General features: G+C 37.6%; 1 protein-coding gene across 2 annotated transcripts in view; it reads right to left on the bottom strand.

The window, feature by feature from the left end:
• LOC121320013 (G1/S-specific cyclin-D2-like) overlaps positions 1-23,239 on the bottom strand; it is a 197,966-nt gene that overhangs the window by 18,570 nt on the left and 156,157 nt on the right. The window contains exon 1 of one of the 2 annotated variants that reach the window (XM_041258117.1): positions 3,152-3,176. The exons of the other annotated variant lie outside the window; for it this stretch is intronic. The gene's annotated coding sequence lies outside the window, so the exon portion shown is untranslated. Of the gene's footprint in view, positions 1-3,151; positions 3,177-23,239 lie in introns of those variants that run through there. 2 annotated transcript variants of the gene reach the window in all.

Genomic DNA, 23,239 nt, shown 5'->3' with positions numbered 1-23,239 from the left:
TGATGCTTCTTGTATTTCAATAATTAAGGTTATCAGATCATATCTTCCCAAAATAGCACTTATACGTTTATTATATATAGAAATCACCAGCCACAACTGTTTTTGGTGCATAAAACTAGAGAAATTCAAGGAAACGTGACTTTGATTTGTCTTATTAACACAGGCTGCTCTCCTTCACATTTCCCTTTGACTTTCACCCACCTAATATTTAACAGACTCATCAACGACAAGCTTTTCAGCGAAGAGCTCGTATAAAGTCCTGGTTATCCTGGTTGTCACAGAATTGATGCAGCATGGTCATTCTCATTACGGGTGCGAACGTCCTTAACATTAATAAGAAAACAATGTGATGAGCTGTGTTAAACTGCTCATAGATAACATGCCTTAAAATGCTATCGACTACTTCACACTGTTTATCTGTAAATGGCGGGTTGTATGCAAAGGTGACATACGTCTGGACAGCAACTTTTTGATGATTTCAGTTTTAAACAAATACATAGGCTATCGATTAAAACTTTACATATATGCTTGTGTGTGCACTTCTGCTTAAGTGATTTGTGGAACCACCTCAACACTTTCAAAAACTGCGAACTATCTCTTTAAAAAAGGCAGTTTTGGTTTCAAGATTGTACTTCCTCCCCTCTCTCATCCGCTATTATGCATAGCCAATAGTTCTGCTGCGCGCCGCCGCTGCGCGCGCTGATTGTTACCGGGCAGACTTCTAGCCTGCCTGCAAGCATTCGTTTTCTCACTGCTGCTGCAAGCACGTACCCACCCTGACCTTTTATCAATTAGCAGATCAATATATATGATCTGCAGCAGCCTGATAAACATTCATCCGACGTTCATCTGAATTAAGAAACTTTTGTTCCCTGTTTTGTAAGAGATACATTTAGACACTTTCTCTCTTAATTTCACCAATAGAATGCTGATAGTGTTTATAACTGTAGACGAACATTTTAAATAGAAACGTACCGGTATTACAGTTGCAAACACCTGTTTCTTAAAAAAAGGGGTAAGTACAACTGCAGCTAGGAATAGAAAGAAAGAAAGAAAACAGTTTGAAAGAAAGAAAGAAAGAAAGAAAAAGATTTGCGGTCTGAAATCAGTTTTTTACCTATTGTAAAAACAATTCTAACCTCACATGCAACTTAAATACCAATATGGCCTATATTTTGCAGTTTACAGACACGGGAATTAAAACACAGGCATTAATGTGTATAACACACAATATGTATTCTGTTTTAATAACACGTAGCCTAGACAAAACCCTTAAAACCATTAAAACCCCTTCAGAAAATGTCATTTAAAAATATGGTTTTGGTAAACGTATGTCCATACATATTTTGTAATCATTTATTTAACACTTGAAAATATGGTATAATGTATGTGATCTGAAATGAGTAATACTATTTTCTATCCGTGTAAACCAAAACAAAAGGTCTATTTTGCTGTTCATTGTCAGACCCAAGAAAACACGAACGTCAAACGAGAAGCCGGAATAAACACGAATACCGGTCTATTCCTAGACTTCGGCACTTATTGAATGGAAGCCGTTGTGTAGAACTAACTCCGCTCGTTTCCTTTTTACAGTTGCTGCATCGTTTATATGAACTAGGAAATCACTACTCTAAATCGAAGAGGATGCTGCTACAGCATAATATAGCCTACAACTAATCAACACACGCCCATCTGAATGTATTTCAGGCAACTAAGCGTTGTTAAAAAAACAAATGGGATTTTTCTTTTCTTTAATGTTTCTTTTTTTTTCTTTACGAAAAAGAAACACCCCCTTGACTGACCGACCACTTCGCAACGTGGTTATACGTTATGCATGGTGTGTATATTTATAGTATTTGACTGAATGTTTATCTTTCCATGAGAAACCTTGACAACAGTGCAGATTTGTGTTCTTTCACCTGTCAAACCTTTACTGTTAATCAAATGTTATATGGATAAAATGGATTAATATGCCTGGTTAATCCCTTGTTAGTTTAGCAGATTATAATTCTGATAATATATTTGAATGTATTTGAAATGATTGTGTGGATGATGCCCGCTGTAGTCCCTGGTTAAAAACATGCTACTATTTAATTGAACTATGCCATGATTTATAGTCATTCGCCCATTCATACACGTGCCGAAGGCATTGATGTGTTTTTCATATTTAATGACGTTTTGAAATTGAGACAACAGATGTTTAACAGTCTAGGCTCAAAGATAAAAGTGTGCCATATGTTACCAAAGAAAAAAAAAGTTCGTCGCATTTTTTTTTAAATGGACCATCGGGGTTAAATGACACGAAGTGGAGTTTTAACACTATAGCTGAACAGCTGCTGATGAAATCAAATCAAATAAAAGGTGCATCATTAATAAGACTACAGTGGTTCTGTACACACAATAACATTTCGTTTGATAACTCCTTGTTTTACAAATGGATGTTTGACTATCAGTTTCAATTTAGTGGCTATAGTTTGTTAACCTGGCAGCGTTTCTGTAACACGAGGGCATGTCACACCCAGTCACTTGTAAAAAAGAAACATGCACAGCTAAGTAATATAACGACACCCCTTTCTCTGTACAGCGGCGGCTCTGAACTGTTCTTTGTATGCAGGCACTTCAAAAGTTACATGCTGTTTTTTTCGCGGATTTCTTACGTCACCGCACTGTTTAAAAGTGGGCACGGATTTCAAATCCACTTCCTCGAGCTCTCAAACGAGCGGACGGGGACAGCCCCAAACTTGTGCTGTGAGAGAGAATGAGTGTGTGGAAACACCCAAAACAAGTTATGTAAGCTGACATAATCGTTACATTATTATTATTATTATTATTATTATTATTATTATTATTATTATTATTATTATTATTATTATTATTATTTTCGTTAATGGAAATTTTTTAAAGCTTAATAATACCTGCAGCATTCCACGACTGTACTTAAATAGCATTTGTATAATTACGTCACATAATTTACAGGGTACACCGGTAGTTGAACGCTGGATATAGCCATGATGTGTGATGATAGTTTGGCTGACTGGCTGTTTCAATATAACTACCTTTTCAATAAAACCTGCTGCTTATGGTTTACCTCAAGCTTCCATGTGCCTGGAGGGAGAACACAGTTTTGTTTGCGTCTTTCAACGTAACTTACCGTACTATATTTTATATACAACCTCTCTTGAACGCTCGCATCCTCTCCAACCTCAGTCTTGCCAAGTGTACGTTTTATGACCTGTTTAAATATTGAAAGTGTGTTAAAATACAGTTGAACAGTATAGGCGCGCGAGGTCCCTTTGTGGTTACACTGTGAGTGAGCACCTGTTTATTGCACATCACATTCCACATTAACAAGATTGTACTTTCTGTGAATCTGTTTCATAGAAATGCGTTCAGTACACGTTTTCGTCACATTCTTCAAACTTAACCGCAGCTCTACAGAATATGTCCACAAATCATCATGGTATAAGTACAGTTATACAAAATACTTTTTTAATTTACAATTTTACTATCACTAGGCAGTGTTTGGATAAATCAGTGCAGCAATATTCACGTTCTGTACTTCATATATTTGAAGTCCCAAAAGTAGTTTTACCAAAACAGAAATAATATTAACTTATAATAAAATTATTATTATTATTATTATTATTATATTATTATTATTATTATTATTATTAGTTGGAGAACTATGAACATACATGTACTGTAACCTTTACATTAAGTTTGTAATAATAAGCATTTTTTAATTAGTTTAATAAAGCAAACATCAAAAATATTTTAAAAACGAGTAACAATGAATACATTTAGTACCATTAACCCTGCAATTGTATGACAATTGTAAACATACTGTAAACAAGTGTAAACTTGTCTTACATAATCTAAAAGTTCTTGTTCCAATATCTGATTTAACATCATTTATGAGAGAATGGGAGCTCTTATTGTTTTACATCTAGATATGTTTTTTGTGTTAGAGTAATAGACAAAGTACTAACTCGTGTATCTCATAGATGTTGTATGTTGAATTTAAGCCATTTGAAATTAATGTTACTAATTATAAAATGCTGGAAATATTTTAATAAATATAAATTAATAGTTTATAGTACTTTTAAACAATCTGAATCCCATTTTCTAAATGTTATATGTATGACAACAATTTTGTGAACTAATAATAAACAAGAGGTTTGGGAACTTGCTGTCAAAAATAGGGTAGAAAAGACAAATCTATAAAGATTATACAACAAAAAAGATCACAAACACTTCAGTTCCTGCTCAGGGAGATACAGACCTGCCAGAGAGTGCTGTTCAGTGTTCCATGCATTTAGTTTACCATTTTTGGGAAGCCAAAACCATCATGCTTGGATTTGCTATACAAGGATAGAGCTGTTGATTTACAAATAAAATAAAGAATGCTCCACTGTTCCCAGGTATATTTCAAGTGCAAGTCAAACCCTGTTAGAGAAAATGTGGTTTTTCAGTGCGACAAACCTGACTATCAATAAAACACATATATTGCTTGTAGATTACATTACACATGAAGGATTGTTAAAATATTAATATTTTTGGTTCTTTGTTCTAACTTTAGATTAATCAATGACTACCTTTTCAAATTACCATCTACTGGGCAGCAAAACCCTTTTACATTACTTACAATGTTTATAATATAAAATAGTTATTGTACTGTTTGTAAAATCATTTGAGATACTGTATCAATACTTTTAAGGTTAGTATAAAGGGTTGTTTACTAAGAGCCACTCAACACATTGATATCCTGACAGCAACTGGTTAAAACAAAATAACAAATAAGGACTTATACCACAAAGGCTATAACCAATGATGTGGTGTGATTGCATTTAGCACAGTTTTGAAAACAATTGGAAAGGTTTGGTTCATGTAACTCTGTAAAACAAATATGCATGGAAACTAATTATCCCAAAACAGAAAGAAATACTAGTTTTATTACATTTTATTCAAAAAGAAGCATTTCTGCAGTTTGTTTTTTAAAATAACATTGGCTGCCAATAGAGATCACTTTCATTCTAGCTTCCTCAATTGCACTCCAAAAATAATATTGAATGATCCATCATCCCAAGAATTGCAGTTAGGGCATTTAGAAAGCTATACTTTATTCCTTATACTTTTTGTTCCAGCATTTGTGAAGTCAAATAATAGATAACTTTTATTTACAACCCCCACCCCACATAATTAAGAACAAGAAGAAAAAAATGTTTTTAAACCTAAAACTGAACTGGAGGGAGGTTAGGAGGGGGTATGAAAAGACATACTGAAACAAAGTCTTTAGTCAAGCAAAACAGATGATTCAGATGGTTACCCAATAAAAACAAAATGCAATTGGAGCAATTTGATTATATAAACATTAAAGTCAATAGTTACCTTATACATGCATTCAACAAATATAATTTAAGGATATAATTTACAATTTTTTATTATTTCGTTTGTTATGTATGTACATATCATTCTATTCAGACAACTGGGTCTGCTTCTCAAAAGACTTATAAAAACTCTTGCTAAAGTGAACTGGTTTTGCACAGGTATTTTCCATTTACAATCTCACAGCTGCAGGAGGGCAGAGATTTGTTACACACCCCTAGTGATCATAAAACTACCCAGCTCCAGAAATTCATCTTTTAGGAGTCTTTTCAGAAGTTCCCATGACTGAAAAAGGGAATTAGTTAGACTGGTAAATTATGATCAAATTAGAAACAAAGTAACATTGGAGAATACTAGGATTACATGTAAACAAAATGAAATATACTGAATGATTGTATGAAGTATTCATTTAAAGAAGAGGTGAACATGAACTGATCAAAGCTTTGTCAACTATATATTTTGATCATCGGGTATTATAGTTTAAGTAGTGGTCTTTTTGGTATTAATGAAATATCTATTTTTGCAAGTTTATTTAACATTTTTATTTCAAAAGTTGTTTTCATTTTTGGGCAAAATGTCAATAGATTTTGGGAAGACTATAACTGTTAAGTGGTGGAATAATTACGGTTAAATTCTGAGGCCGGGTGGTTTATATATTTATAATTATCTGTGAAAAATCAGATCAGAGTTTATAAATCAACAAAAACTTTTTATTGTCAATCTAAATAAAAACAAACAAAACAAAAAAAATCCCATAAAACTCCAATAGACAAAATATATCTATCAGGTGTCTTCTTCAATGTCTTTTCATTCCTTAACTCCAATATCTCCATCTGCTCTTGAACAAATATTCAAGTTCAGGAGTGATCTAAGTGAGTAGTGGGACATTCATGGAGGATTGCTACACACACCTAAAAGTGATACTTGAAATTCCAACAATGTTCGTGAAGAAACGAAAAAAAAATTTTTTGTTTCATCGGACACAGAATTTTTTGCCACATTGTTTCAGAGTCTCCCACATGTCTTTTTGCAAATTCCAAGCAGAATTTTACATGGGCTTTTTTCAGAAATGGCTTCCTTCTTGTCACTCTTCCATACAGGCCAGATTTGTGGAGTACCTGAGCTATTGTTGACACAAGAACAGTTTCTCCCATCTCAGCCATGGAATGCTGTAGATCTTTCAGAGCTGTCATTGGCCTCTTGGTGGCTTCTCTGACCAATGCCCTTCTTACCCGGTTGCTCAGTTTGGGAGGACGGCCTGCTCTAAGCAGATTCTGGGTGGGGCTGTATACCTTCCACTTCTTAATGATCGACTTGACTGTGCTCCAAGGGATATTCATGCCTTTGAAATCTTTTTATGGCCCTCCCCTGATCTGTGCCTTTCCACAAACTTTATCCCGGAGTTGTTTTGAAATCTCCTTGGCCTTCATGGTAGTATCTTGTGCTTTGAATGCACTACCCAACTGTAGGACCTTACAGAGACAGGTGTATTTAATTTGAAATCATGTGAACCACTTTTATTGCACACAGATTTATATATATATCATATATATAATATATATATATGTGTGATATTATATATATATATATATATATATATATATTATACACAACACAAACACACAGAGAGACTTTTAAAATCCCTTTAGTCTATAAAATAGAATACAATATAAAAACTAAATAAAGCCGCTCTTTAAAAAAAACAAAACAAACAAAATACACTGGTGCAAAATAACATAACAGATCCAACATCTCTCATTCCAGTTTTAAAAGTTCCAGTTCAGTGGGATCTCAGTCTTTCAGAGAGTGTTTCTCACATAAGCAGAACAAGCTGCCCCTCCTCACCCACAGCACCCCCCCAAAAATAAAAAAAACTTTTTAATAAAAATGATAACCCCCAAGGAAGCCAGCAGGTTCTCTAAAAACAAAAAGAAGGGCTGCAGCTGAGGGCAATCCACAAACAGGTGGAAAACGGACTCCTCTGCAGGACAGAAGGGGCACTGGACACTAACCCCCGGCTCCACTCGGCTCAGATATCGATTTGTGGCAAGAATGCCATGCAGCACTCTCCACTGCAGGTCTCTGGAGCTCTTGGGCAAGGGAAGCTTATACAGCACCCCCCACAGACAGGAACTTCATCAACAGGGACACCACTTAGTGTCCACCGTGTCTTTCAACTTATTAAAATGTCTGTTTTTCACAGATCTGGTTTTCACAGTCTTTTTCTCAATTGTGTGGAAAGCCACCTCAGTGACCTTCCTACACGACAGCAGCTTTCCAGCTGGCTCTTCCTCCTCCTCCTCCTCCACTGTCACTGAAGGAGAAACCAGCACTGCGGGGAACAGGGGTTCCTGCTCTGGGGCCACATGCTCATCCAGAAACCTGCTCAGAAACTGGGAGAGTGCCGGACAGAACGATGCCTGGAAATCACTCGGCACCTTCTCCAGGAAACGCTCTGATCTAATATTCAGTGCAGGGGTTAAAACCCTGCTGGCTTTCCAACTAAAAAGGTTCAAATCAATTAAATGCCCCAGTTTAGTAAAACCGGCTTTAAAAAACAAAGTGGATAAAAAAAAAAAAAAACAGCTAAAAAAGTCACATTTAAAAATTGGGTTAAAAAACAGGGGCTCTTCAAAAACCCACTGTGTGCTCTGTGATTCTTCTGACCTTGTGATCTTTAAAAGTCTCCAAGAATTTAACAGATTCTTATAAAAACCCTCCAATCCTGCACCACTAAAACAATCAAGAGATATTAAAAACAAATGTCTGTCAAAACCCAGCCTCCCTTCCTTCTGCAATAAACAAAATGCCAGGTCTCTCCAGCTCAGCTATGGGGTGTACAACAGCCTCTGGGCAGCCTGCAGCCTAAATGCTGCCATCCTGCTAGGGATATCAATGAGACCCTGCCCTCCCTCCTCACAGGGGAGATACAAAACAGCCGGGCACAGCCAGTGATGCCTGCTCCAAAAAAAACTGCACCAAGCATTCCTGTATCTCATTTAACAAAACCAGGGGAGGATCCAAGCACACCAGCTTATGCCAAAGCATGGAGGTGACAAGATTGTTAATGATGAGGACCCTACCCCTGAAGGAGAGCCGAGAGAGGAGCCACTGCCAGCTCTGCAGCCTCCTCTTCACCCTGTCCAGCAGCTCCTCCCAGTTCTGCTGCATGAACTGCTCACTCCCAAACTGCTCATTACCCAAAGGTTTGACCCCAGTTTTGTTCCAGCTTAAAACTGATGGCAGTAATGGAGTGGGGAGGGGGTACCCTCCCAGCTGCCAACAAGAAAAGCTTCACTTTTTGCCCAGTTTACTCGTGCTGAGGTTGCCTTTTCATACATTATAATGCATGACTCCAGCACAACGACGTTTTGGTCAGTTGTGACAAACACGCAGAGAGCTTGAGAGGGGTTGCATTGGGTGCAGCTGGTACTGCCAGTCCAGGCAGTTTCTCCCTCAGCTGGTGTAGCAGGGGCTCTATATAGAGGGCATAGATCATCCCTGAGAGGGAGCAGCCCTGCTGTATCCTCCTCTCCACAGGGAAGGGAACAGTCAGATCGTTATTAGTCTTCACAACACTAAAAATAAAGGATTGTGTTAAAGGAGTCTTATAAAAGAAGTAAAAACAGGGCCAGAACCAAAACCTTTTAAAACATGAAACAGATACTCTTGGTCAACTCTATCAAAAGCTTTTTCTGATCAAGCGAAATTAAACCAAAATCAACATTATACACTTTGGATACATTAAAAAGATCTCTTAATAAAAACAAATGATAAAAGGTCGATCTCTCGGGCACACAGTATGACTGGTCTGTGTGCACCACTGATCCAATGTTGGTCTTTAGGCGATTAGCAAGAGCCTTGGAAAGCAATTTGTAATCGGAACACAGCAAGGAGACAGGGCACCAGTTCTTGGTGTTACAAAGGTCTCCTTTCTTGGGTAGCAGTGTTATCACTGCCCTGCGCCAGCTCAGCGGCAGCTCCCCATCCCAAACACATTCCTGCAGGACCTGATACCGCCTCACCAACACAGCTCCAGAACTTTTTGTAGAATTCTGCAGGCAGTCCATCCAGTCCGAGAGTCTTCCCTTTGGAGAGCTGCGCCATGACCGCAGTGAGTTCTGGGAGTGCCAGTGTCCAATCTGCTGCTCTTCCCCTTGTCCAGGCTGGGGAGACCCTGGAGAAGCCGCTCCATTACTCCCGGGTCGCAGCCCTCAGCTTTGTAGAGATCAGTATAAAAGCTCACTGCAACACACCTGAGCTCCGCAGGGCTGGAGACCTCTCTCCCCCCGAGCAACCTCAGACAGTACTCCAATAAAACAAAAAAAAAACTTGCTTTAAGAACTTGATACATGGACTGTTTAAAAAGTCCTTTATAACATTAGTAGAGCGCTCATAGGGAATGGTACCCTGTGTAGATGTTGTATGTGATTGAGGGAGTGTGAATAGCCATTTTTCATGGAAATTAAATGTTTGTCACTATAATTGCAAATGCTTATCTTTAAATAATTGGTAACAACAGAAGTTATTTTTTTCCTTGCTAGTGTGTAGCCGTCAGGAAACTTCGGAGGGTCGCGGTGAAGGAATGTCTTGGGCCTCAACATTGTGAAAATCGCTCCATACCTACAACAAATGTATGCATGAAGACCGCTGAGACTAGAAGTGCTCCTGCTGAATCCATTCCAGCTGGCCTGGCTGGACCGAAAGCTGAAATCACTGTTCTATTAGAGGGTAAACCCTGCCCAGCTATTCTAGACACTGGAATGCAGGTGACAATTATTTTTGAGCAGTATTACAGAAGCCATTTGAAGCAATGGCCCTTGGAGCACCTTGATGGCCTTTCTGTTTGGGGGTTGGAAGAAGAACAACATCCATATCTGGGGTATATAAATGTGTGTTTGGAATTCCCAGAAGATGTAGTAGGAATCAGGAAGACTTTGGACACATTGGGTTTGGTTTGTCCTTCCATCGGTTCCCCTAGCAAGATTCCCAGACCACTTCATCCGTTACGCACAGGCGTTCCCCACAAAAGACCAAAGGGCTTGCACTGTGGCAAAAGTCTTATAGGAGAAGTACTTTGTACATTATGGATGGCCAACCAGAATCCATTCAGACCAAGGGTGGGATTTTGAAAGCCGGTTGATACATGAATTGTTACAGTTAGTAGGGGTAAAGAAATCCAGAACATCTCCTTACCATACTGAAGGCGCTTGCCAGCCTGAACGATTTAATTGGACTTTGCTAAATATGCTAGGCACTCTGGAAAAGACAAAGAAAGTTCATTGGAGTCAGCATGTCGCTCATCTAGTGCATGCTCTAGTGTCACTGGATTCTCACCCTACTACCTAATGTTCTAGAGAGAAGCTAGATTGCCGGTACATATATGCTTTGGAGTCACTCCCGATGGAGCTAGTGCTGAGACATATCTGCAGTATGTCAAACAGTTAAAACAACAGATAGAAAATCCTTATGACCTTGCTGTAGAATCTGCCAACAAGACGGCACAACAAAACAAGTCCAGATATGATCTCATGGTGCGAGATCAGCAGTTATTTCCTTGTGATCGAGTGTTCATAAGGAACTTGGGAGTGAAGGGGAAGAACAAACTGGGAGACAAGTGGAGGACAAAAACATTTGTTGTGACTGAGAAGCTACCAAATATACCTGTGTATAGACTGAAGAAAGAATCTGGAAGAGAAATAAAGGTGTTGCGCAGAAACCATATTCTGCTGATATGACAGCTTGTGAAGTTTCCACCTCTCACTGAGAATGAAAATCAGGTGTCAAGACATGTGACGAGGAGATAAGCAGTACAGCACCAAAGCATTCAAAACCCAGTGCAACAGCAAGCGGTATCTGAAAATGCAACTGACTCAGAGTCAGAGAAAGAAGGTCATCCAATGGTCTTGGATCTTGTTGGGACAGAGAAACCCCATCACCCTCAGCCACCAGCTGAGGAGAATACTATTCAGTGCGAAGAAGATATACATGAGGCACCAGAGCATCCAATGATTGACCCAAAGGAGGAAACTGTGCTGAAACCTGCTAAGGGAAATTATTCTGTAAAGGACACACAGCTTGATGAGGGGAGGGCCCCCTTGTTTAGAAACAACAATCCAAGAGCCAAGGCGCACAGCACAGGAAATGAAGCCGATAGTACGTCTCACATATGATCATCCTGGTATCTCTAGTGGTCTTCTAATGAATGTAGTACACACATCTGCACACACACACAGTTATTGGGTTGGGTTTGTACCAGATAAAGATGGAAGGACAGTGAGAAAGATGGAAATCTGCATTTGGTGGGTTTGAAAGTGTATTACATTGGAGAATTTTTGTTTGAATAGTTTATCATAATCAGTGAAGATGTGACTGACAACAATAAAGCAAGTCTCTGGAGGCTCAATTTTGAACGGGACTGTGTGAGTAATACTGGTTGTAATGACAGTGAGCAACACACAGTTTGTATACAAAAATCAGACAGAACCTACTTCATATCTACTTTGAAACTGAAACTGAAACTAACTGGTTAGCCATGTCATGGAAATTAACAATTCTGAGTACTCCAACAAAACAAACCAAAAACACATTTTAAGGACTTGATACATGGACTGTTGAAAAAGGCCTTTATAACATTAATAAGAGCGCTCATAGGGAATAGTACACTGTGTATATGTTGTACGTGATTTAGGGAGTGTGAATAATAATTTTTCATGGAAATTAAATGTTTGTCACTGTAATTGTAAATGTTCAGATTTAAATAGCTGGAAACAACAAAAGTTATTTTTCCTTGTTCCTGTATGTCTTTTAAGTACAGTCTGTTTTTTTTGGCAAGGCCAAAAAGCAAGGACACATTCCACAATTGTACAACACAGATAGCACCACCTGAAACTAATGCATATACCACAAAAGCGATTACCAAAAGAGCCGTTCACATGTTTCGCTAGCTGGGAATTAGTTGAACAATGTTGACCCTTATATCAATCTGTCTCTGTCTGTCACAGTGAACACAATAAATAGTTTAAATTTTCACAACAAATATAGTGATCCATTTATAGCTCTTTCTCTGTCAGAATTCAAACAGTGTAAGCTTACTGAATGCTTTTTTTTTTGGAGGTACTGTATTTTGGAGTTTTCATTTCATGATAAAAAATAATTATGACATATAACTAGGACTGTGCAGATACTCACATTGTAATTCCCTTTAACATGATTTTTGTCAGCAAGTACAAAATGAAGCCAAAACACTACATTTACCTTCCCAATATAACCGAGTAGCAATCAATGGGAATGAACATTCATACCGAGTGATTTCAAATCCAATTCAAAGTGAATTTTCCTTTCAGCCAGGCTGCTGACATCTTTATTGTCATACCGCCACTGAAAGTGTAAACTGACACAAAACATCTTGCAAAACTTGCAAATCCCACTGATTTTTCACATATACTTAACATTTTCTTAGCCTTACCTTCAAAAATATACTAACAAAAAATACAAAAATAAATAAAAACTTCATAAAAATTATAGAGTCCTGTAGTTATTAAAGCTGGATGAATAACCTGTGAGGGTTGCTTACTGCCATGTACTTCATTAAAACAAGCAAACAGTCCATGTATTTTTAAGGAGTATTCTGTTTATTGTAAAAACACAATGCTACACATGTTCTGTAGTTATCATAGAAAGCTCTCTCTCTCTCTCTCTCTCTCTCTCTCATGCATACGTTTTTGAAAACTTACTTAAAAAATTGTTAAGATTTCAGCTCAGTCTTGGCAAAAAGTGTCCCCTGAGATATAGTTTCTAAATATATCTATCTGTGGTTAACACAGCGATTGCAATTCAAATTCCTCTTGTATTCTTACAACATCCTGTATGAATTTGTTGGACAACCTAACTCACTCAAAGGTTAAAATATTATGATCCTTTTGGGAAACTTAAATGTCAAAAATGTATTTACATATCTCAACAACTTTGAAGTAATTTGTATCTGAACACTAGCAGTGAAAAAGCTTAAGGCATTGTTAATGATACCATGTGTCGTTTGCTATCTAAAACTCTGAGTGGCACAAAGGTAGGGGAAGCTTAAAGGCCTGAGAATTGTTGAACATTGTGAAATTACCCTGATCCAAGAATTCCTGCTGCATACCAGCAAAATGAAACCCATAACCTTAGATCCTGAAAAAGTGACTACATGAGGAACCAACAGCTGAAACCGGAAGATGCAACAATGAAAAGGAAAGGAGAAATAAAACAGATTGTTAGCTTGTTTAAAGCTTGTTTTGATTCCAAAATCAAGTTAACTTTATTCAACTCAGTTCGTTGAAGTAATCAATAAAATATATCATACACATGATTTAGTACAGCAGAGTTGTAATACTTCCTCTGTTTCTTGATAAAGGTAGGATATCGGAGCATCTTGTGCATTGCTGTGGAAACTGACAACAGCATGATCTACCTCACCTGGACTTGTGCTTGCCTAAGGTTTAGTTTTTGTCCCCTAACATGTGGACAAAAACAATTATCTGTAGGTTTCCAGTCCAAACAACCACAAACAATTCTGCCAGTTTTTTATTATTATCATTATTATTTACATATTTATTAAACCACATGAATAGGTGAACAAAATACTGCAGTTTATACTTTATTGTATTAAGTTTATACTGGAATTTATCATTATTACCTGCTTGATTTTATAGTCCTGAAGGACATATTCATAAATATCATGAGTGACAGTTACATGTTTGGTAGTTCCTACAGCAATGGACATATTGACTTTCAGATGTTTACATATGTAGCAAAACAGAACCACGTTCTGTTCATTGTGTATCAACTGAAATAGTTAAAGATCGCTTAATATGGATGACAAAACACTCCAAACCTTTAGAATATGTTTTTTTCCCCCACTCTTGCTTAAAGACAATTCAATTAAGATTTTATCTAGGAAAAGTAATTTTGGGAACAATCATACTTTATCATTTTAAATTATTTATTTGTAAGAAGTTGACTGAATTTTTCTGTTAGATACAATTGGACGTATCTAGATTGGCCCAGAACTTGAAAAAGATGACTGGGCGAAATCTGTTTTTTCAGCAGTTTTCACTGAATTTCAAGAATAGCCCAGGCAAGTCTAGTTTCGTCCAATGCTTCAAAATCGATCCCTGGCGAATGTGGCTGGCCCATGCTCCAGTTTTGTCGATGCTGGGCCAATCTAGTTTTGCCTAAGCCAATTATTTGGGTGAGTCTAGTTTTGCATTTCTACACTCTCCCCTGCCAGCTTCCAATTGCGTGCCAGGGTACCTGCCTCGCCTCCACTTTTGACAACAATGTAGTGATGGTGTGCTGGGCTTCCAGTGGCGATGTTGAAAACGCAGGATACCAGAGCTGGGTGTTTAAACTGGAATATTGTATGTCAGTCAAATACTTCATCAGGAAAGCCCATACAGGCTCATTTTACTTTCCTGTTACTCTCCGTTCCAAACATTACAATTGTGTTCCCACTCCTGCACGAACAAAACCACAAACAAAGTACAGACAAACAGACACAAACTCCCAGGATGGCAATCTCGTTTGAAAGCGATGTGGAGTATTTATATGCAGGTGTGTAAAACTATTAATAATTCAACTAGGCATTACATAGGGACTAGGTCGGCCAGGGTGTCCTCGGCTCACCTCACACCAGCGACCCCTGTAGACTGGCCGGGCACCTGCGGGCTTGCCTGTTAGCTGCCTAGGGAGCTGCGTTGTCCTCTGACGCTGTAGCATAGTGAATTCGCAGTGTGTAAAGTAGCATGCGGCTGATGGCAACCGCTTCAAGGGACAATGTGCGTTCATCTTTGCCACTCCCGAGTCAGCGCAGGGGTGGTAGCGGTGAGCTGAGCCTACATAATTGGACATTTCAAATTGTAATATCTGTACCTTACAATTGACTGGATTTTTGAGATCCCAATTAAGAATTATTATTCATTGATATACCAGTTTAAGGTACATGCAACATGAAAATAAATGTAATTTAGCAATAAAAGAAAAGCAAGATACCGGTGTAATTGCTGAAAGTGTGATCTTAGCATCATTGTTTGGACATCACTAAATTAAGTAAGTCTTCTATATTATTACAGCACAATGGAAAACATCGTCTTCTGTTTAAACATTTTTTCACATTATACATAACAGAAGTTCACACCTTTAGGACCTCTTTCCAACACCTTTGCATTTATTGTAAAGCCTACTTCAAGTCACAGATATTTCCTACAGATACAAAAGTGTTAATTATTCTTGCTCCCATGATGGTTCACCATGACGGTTCATTCATTATGTGAACTGAATATGAAGCCAATATTGTTCAATAGTTCAGGGTTTGATTTTCCATTGTAGTTGCCTGCCATAGACATATGAAATTTGATTACATCAACCAAAGTGTCACCGGCACCATCTAAGCCTGAATAAAGATGAAATAACCACATTATTATATAAAAAAACAGTATTTGAATAACTACAATAAAAACCACTTGGAATAGGTAGACAGACAATACAACAAGAAATTAAATTAAATGTTAAGCTACTTACATGAATAATCATATTTTTTAATTTAATAAGAACCACTACTACCAATGTTTCCTCTTCCTGTATAACTTGTTCTAAATATGTCCATCAAGAGATTATAGGGGGATTAAAATATGCCCCATGTAATTTAGAAAGATGTGAAAAAAGTGTATAAGAAAAAAATACTAACTAGGGAGAACATCACAAGTAAACATTATTTGGAATTGATAACTGAATTGTTGTAATCCGACCCTTCCAGTTACAACACATATAGGCATATTTTTGTAAACCTGTATACATTTACATAGTATCTTCTGCCTGGCTTAGTTTAAAAAAAAGCAAATGTTCCCAGCAATTGGTGATGCCCTTTCAATTCAAAGATATGTCAACATTTGGTGGATATGGTTGAGCTAAGGCCTTATCAGCTGAAGGCAAAACAAAATCCTACTTGATTTAAGATACTTGTTAACTTGTGCTATACCATACTGAACGTCAGCTGATAGGATAAGCCATATTAACAGCTTCAATATAATCACTGGCTGATAAGCGCTCTCCCGATAATATTGCACTCTGAAGTAAGAGTCTTCATGGAATTATATAGCAACAGATTCTGTGATTACGTGAGGTTTTCTAAGAAGTCTTTGCTGAGACTTCTGACCGATACAATTTCACATCAAAAGACAAAATCCGAGTTTCACTTTCATTTCATTTCACTTTTTATCTGTCAAATTTTGCAAACATCCTCACATCTAAAAAAATAAACTAAAAGATAAAAACTAATAGGAATCTAACTTGCAGTAAAACCTTATAATTAATAAAATAATAAACACTGCAGCATGCATAATAAACATAAATTAAAAAAGGTAAATATGCAGCTTCAAATGTCATTTTATCTGTATCTTTGCTTCCTCTTATCATGTTTACAAACATACCAGTCTGAGTGCTTCTCAGCTCTGTTGCTTCTGTATTGAATATTAATAATGAATTATCTGAATCTAACCGGAATTATCTGAGCCCATAGAAAACGAATTGCGTCTCTCTTTGATTACTTCCTGATTACAAACAAATCACATGCTTCACAATGTAAGGGGTAAAATGATGGAATAGTTTGCAAGTAAAACAGTGTAAAACAATATGTTAGTGAAAGGGTTATTTTTTTTACTGGCTAACACATATGGCAGCCATATTAGGTCAGAGGTGAGACCAGTTGTTACCAACACATTTCGCATGCAGGTTTTACAACTACCTCAAATGTTTTATGGTATATGAAACATGTTTTACGTAGGAGAAAATTAATCTTCAAACTGTATGACTTGTGGCCAGCACTAGCATTTCCATTCAAAGTAACATACCTAGATGCTAGCTCAGTACAGTGGCACCCTGTAGGCAGAATCCTGACCCCTCTGGTTGAAAAGGGTAATTACATATCTGTGATCTTTGCATTATTACAAGCTACAGCTGGTTTGCACGACACATGACTATTCAAAGTAACTCTGAATCTTTGGGGTCAGCGCTGGACGTGCACATGTGTTTGCACTTCAGGATGAGTTTTGATTAAGTGGGGGGGAGAATGTAATAGATCTTCTGACGAGTTGGTAAAACTGACATCCACATAAGATACATACTTGCCATGTCCAGCCCTTGCCTTTCCACTCAATTCAATGGGCTGAGATGTCAGATCATTACAACTCGCACTTGCCTATCACAACTTCATGGCTTATAACAACAATCATGGCTGCTGTATTTAAAAACAAGCCATGTTGTGTGTGTTGCTTTTTTAAATTTATTTTTTTAATTACTGTACTTTTTTGACCATTAACAACCCCCGCCCCCCCCCGTCCCGTCCCGTCCCGTGCAGGTCATCAAGGGCAGAAGGAAACACCATAGCAGGCTTTGTTAAGGTGTGACTTGTATTTCTCATCAGAATTGTGTGGTGGTTACATTTCCTTTTAAGCAGAAAAGTTTTTTGGTTTGTTTTTACACCATAAAAGACACTTCCTTTGATAAACAGAAGTTTTGCTGCAAAATAAAAAAAAAAAAGCAAAACTAAAGACAAAATAAAAACATTCAACAAAAATTGAATGTGGTGTTCCTGAAAGATAATTAATAAAAACCAAACCCGTTACAATGTGTTAATGTGACTGCACAGACGCAAGCTCTATTGTTCTTTGTTAACGCCTCTGCTGGCTTTTGTATTGCTTATGAAGACACAGCTCGGTAATGCCAGAACAGGAAAAGTGATGATAACACCACTTGAAGGGCAGGGTACAAAACTGCAGGAATCCCCCTTTCAGTCTTCACACCAATCAACTTCAATGGCAATGCCCATGAAGTAACTTCTCCAGAGGTCCCAAACGTCCCTTTAACTCTGTAACTCCGTACCCTTTTGGTGTTTTCCACCATGAGAGATTACTGACCCAATTATTCTCAGAATTAAATACAATAAAAATACAGTGGAACATTCATTTACAAGTGTTCTCCCGTTGTGTGTGTGTGTGTGTGTGTGTGTGTGTGTGTGTGTGTGTGTATATATATATATATATATATAGATATATATACCATGGTATTCAGGCTCTTACCCTATATAAAAAAAGCTCTTCAAGAGATTGGATAAACACAAAGCCACTACAGAACATCTGGTTAGTTAATGTCACTTTAAAGAAACGCTCACCTACTTAATTTAACAGGCTTATTTAATTAAATTCAAGTGGGGAACTTAATAAAAGTTTGTTAAGATTCTCAGGCTCTAGTATTCTTTCTAAAACATGACAAGACCTACTCTGTTTTAGCCCCACCCAGCCTCTTGACATATTAGATCTACCTTCTTCAGTAAGTAATTTTAACGAATGCCTCACGTTGTGATTTACGTATATATATATAGATATAATATAGTATATACAAGACCTACTATATATTTAGAGCATATTAAATCAATAGATTCTACTTAAGCAAGATTTAATGAAATGACTTCAGGAAGAGACAATATTGACTATATTATATATATATATATATATATATATATAATATACACACACACACACACACACACACACACACAACGGGAGAACACTTGTAAATGAATGTTCCACTGTATTTTTATTGTTATATAATATATATATTATATATATAATATATATATATATATTGTCATGCTTAATAGATTGATCACTTGCATGAGAACTTTAAGGAAACAAAAAGTATTCACCTGTGCAGTTTTAAGGCCATGTACAGCCAGCTGTGAGTTGGCTGTAACTTGGAAAGAATAGCACATTTATTAGGTATGAAAGTTGAAAAATTCGCTACCACAACAAGCATACAGGGTTATATTGCCCTGAAAATATGAAGTCACTACCTCAAATGGTTTCTGTAACATTAGACCTTCACACTGTATCTTTTCTAATACTAAACCCAAAAGAATGCATACAGCAAGCATACCAGGCATGAAGCCAATACCTTGAATTGTTAGGTCTTTTTTATCTGGAATCCTAAAGGCAAATGTGGCAACCATCTTAGGTCACAGGTCGAAGTGAAGGGTGTCATTAGATTTTGCCAAAGGAGTTTCCATAAGACTGAACGCTTGATGTTGCCAGCGTAAATGGTTCAGCAGTACTAAATGTGGCTGTTTTGCAAACTCATGCAACCTTCCTTAAAGGCAGTGAAGTTTCAATGTGCAGTTAATTATGTGACTTTCAATTGCTACTGTGCAGCGACACTGCAGTCTTTGTGTGGTTATATGTCCTAATTTAACACACTGCTATGAAACTGCAATATTTGTCACATTGTGTTACACACTCGAGATAATGAAAATAAAAACAAGGTTTGCAGCTCACCGTGCATTTTTTATAATTCATTTGGAGAAAATTGAAAAAGTACATAATGTTTTACAAAATAAATGCATGAATTCAAATAAGGATTTAAGTAATCGTTAAAATAAACAGCAATAACACTGTGATCTGAAAACATGTAAGTCCTTCAAATGAGTATATAAAATGCTTAATATCAGCCCTCTTAAACGCATTTCTATGAATAAAGGTTGATCTTATTTAGTACAGTCTGACCACCACCTTCAAATGACTTGCTGAGCAACACAAATAGATCAAATTTGAATAACAGCTCTTGAGCTTGTACTCTCTGATCAGATTAATCACCTTCAGAATGCCATAACAAGGGTGGGGCAGGCTTCTGCAATTAGAGATCTGCCCTGATCTTCTGTTTTAAAGATGTAGTTGAACAGTGACTGAAAATGGGTGTACCGTCTGGGCCCTATTTTGTGCAAGGGAAAATACACATTTTTTGAAAGGAATGAAACTATGTTAAAGATATAAGACTTACAAGACACAGCTTGGTTACTGATAGGAGCAGGTCAGTTATTATTTATTATTCCTTGACAGTTTTATAATGTTCAATTAGTTTTATTCCTTTCAGCTACATACTGCAGGGCACTCTGTGTTTTAGATTTAGAGTAGAATGGGTTCCATGATATTTCAACTGATTTCCTTAAAGAGCAAAAACCTTGTTCTAAGTCGATGTTAGAAATACTTAATTTGTTCGAGATGGTGTTTTGCCATGATATATTTCTCACATCCTCTAGGGGCAGTGTGTTGTAGGGGGACAGGTTTTCCCACGATTTGGAATGTCCAATTATGTTTTTTCTCCTCACCTCAGCAAGTCCCCACCCAGCACAGATATTCTCAGGATGTGTGAGCGTCCTCCAATCTCACAAGCCTAAAGCTAGAATCACTTTTACGCCGAGCAATCCAGAACAGAGGTGGGTGGGCTACCAATCCCGGAGAACAGAGACCAGCCCTGCTTTTAATCCACTGTGTATGTTCTTGGTGTCTGGCCAGTAGGGTTCACTGTTGCGAGATGAGCAGAATCAATCCCTACCGGTTTCCTATCTCCAAACTCAGGAGTGTCAGAGCCAATGTGGCGCTCCCTTCAGAGTCCCCACATTCCAGACGTGAACTGGCACCATTCAAGCTGTGTGACTCATCCTGCGCTCCCAATGCCAGCACTTGAACTGGATGAGCCACTCGGGGATCCCCGGTTCTTTGTGTCTGTAAAGAGTTAACACGAACTTCCACACCTTTTATTTCCCATGCAAGCCACACGACTACTGGTGTTCCCAGATTTCACTGAGTTCCCAAGAATGTTCTGTATGTTACAAATCCTCAAAAATAAGAATAATTTGTAGATATTATATCCAATACAGACTAAACAAACATTCTTGACAGAACACAAATATTAAATATGGAACAAGCTTTCTGGATTTATTTACAACACTGATCATAACCCCTTCTAAAGTCCATCTTTTTAATTCCTCATCGAAGTGCCTGTTCATGATGAATTGAGGTTTAAATATGAAATGTGGAATGTCTTGTGAATTGAAGTTAACATCTTATGAATTCAATTAGAATCTATAGGAAACCATGTTAGTCCATTCATAAACACATTTTCATTAGAAAGTGTTGCCCTTCTTTGTGCTAATTTAATACATTTACTTTCTGACAGACCGAGAAGTGTCGATTTAGCAGAAGCTGTGTCATGCACAAACTATAAAAAGGATGGCGCTTTGTAAAATCAGAAGTAATTGCTATTTATAGTGGCTCGCAGGGGTGAACTTGATGTAGATACTCTTGATTCTGCAGGAACAGGCAGTGATAGATGGCAGTGCACTATGTCTGCAGTGGAATCCTTCTCCACAGCAGGTTTTTCAAAGAGGTATCTGGCTCAAGGGAAAAAAAAATGCGGGCAACAAATGTAGATAAAACAGTTTTGGTAATTGTGTCTCTACCTCTTTGTATTTTCTGTCTTAACAATCAAGTCGGCACTCTGTCAAGTTTAAGGCCCATCTCCATTCAGGGCAATTCCTGTTAATGCTAACATCCCATAAATCAACAAATACATAATAATCTTTTTGTTCTGAACACAATTGCTTTTACTGAATTTGGGATTCTGAAGAGTTCAATTTAGTTCAAAGTAGTGTGTAGGCGCTTCCAGTTCTTGTCGCCTATAGGTACTGCCCTGGAGGTCTGAATGGGAAAGAATGTTCAATAGTGCAAGCTCACACCTGATATTAAAGGAAAACGGTCAAGTCTGAGGGTCTTGTCACATGTAATGAACACAACGTCCTATGAAACAAATAGACACTGACTGAAGTCTAGTTCTTTGGGTTCGCTACTTCCACAGCCTTACACAGTAGGTCACTTCTTGTGTCGCTCAGGCTATAGAAAACAAGCACACCTCAAAACTCCTTCCCTGCACAATGAACTGCTCTATAATTAACTGGTTACCATATTAATGAACAGATCTGTAGCTGAAGTTGTACTTGCAGAAAACAAAATAAAACAAAAAGGATACTGCAGGAATGAAAGGCCCTTTTCTTTCTTTCGAGACTTCTTTGTGTACGGTTGAAGATAAAACAAATGAATGACCAATTTAACACAACATGGTTGCTCGTTGAGAGACAAGAGAGAGGAGGTCAAGTATTTCCTGGAGCTGTAAATGCCCTCTCGCAGAGGAATTGAAATATTGGAGTTTTCTTGTTTTATTGTCAAGCCATCTCCAACAGTCTATTCTTCAAATGATGTTAGAGTTGGGTTTTGTCAGCTTTCTCTTCTGTGTGTGTGTGTGTGTGTGTGTGTGTGTGTGTGTGTGTGTGTATTGTAATTAACCCACATTTATTAAGGCAGACATGTCAGTGGTCTGGTCCACTGAATAAAAGGACCTCACAGCTCTCTTTATATGCTCATGCTTCTTCCCTGGTCTTGTCTGCTATTGCACATTGTCTACCCAACGATTTGGGCTCTAGGAATTGTCTTGTTCATACTGACTCAAACTTGGTCCCGATACACCACTGGTGGATAGTGGGACTCTATTTGGTAATCCCTTATAGGTTTATTATAGGTCTACAGTACATCTGCCATTTAATGATCAAACAAAAAAACCATAAAGACATCAATGAGATGGACCGTGAAAGCACCTGTGGTTACATGCTTTGAGCCCTGTCAACAGTTTAAAACAATATTTACTAAAGTGTCCTCCAGATGCCAAATCATACTAGCTTCACCCCCTTAAATAAAATCACAATATAGATCCATTTGGTATTGCCATGAACTTATTGGTGTTAATTACCTTGGAAACATGATGTCTCACATTTCAGACCAAGTTGGACTTTCAGTACGTCATGCAAGCCACTCAATCTGCAGCACTGCTGTTCACTTGTTGTCTAATGCAGGTTTACAGTCCAGGGAAATGATGTTGGTTACCGTTCATTGGTATTGAAAACAACCTCCGAATTATTGGTCAGCTTCTCTTG

Source organism: Polyodon spathula, chromosome 8 (assembly GCF_017654505.1).
Source record: "Polyodon spathula isolate WHYD16114869_AA chromosome 8, ASM1765450v1, whole genome shotgun sequence".
Classification (NCBI taxonomy): Eukaryota; Metazoa; Chordata; class Actinopteri; order Acipenseriformes; family Polyodontidae; genus Polyodon; species Polyodon spathula.
Note: the sequence above shows the minus strand (reverse complement) of the source record. Positions and strands in the feature narration are given on the sequence as shown.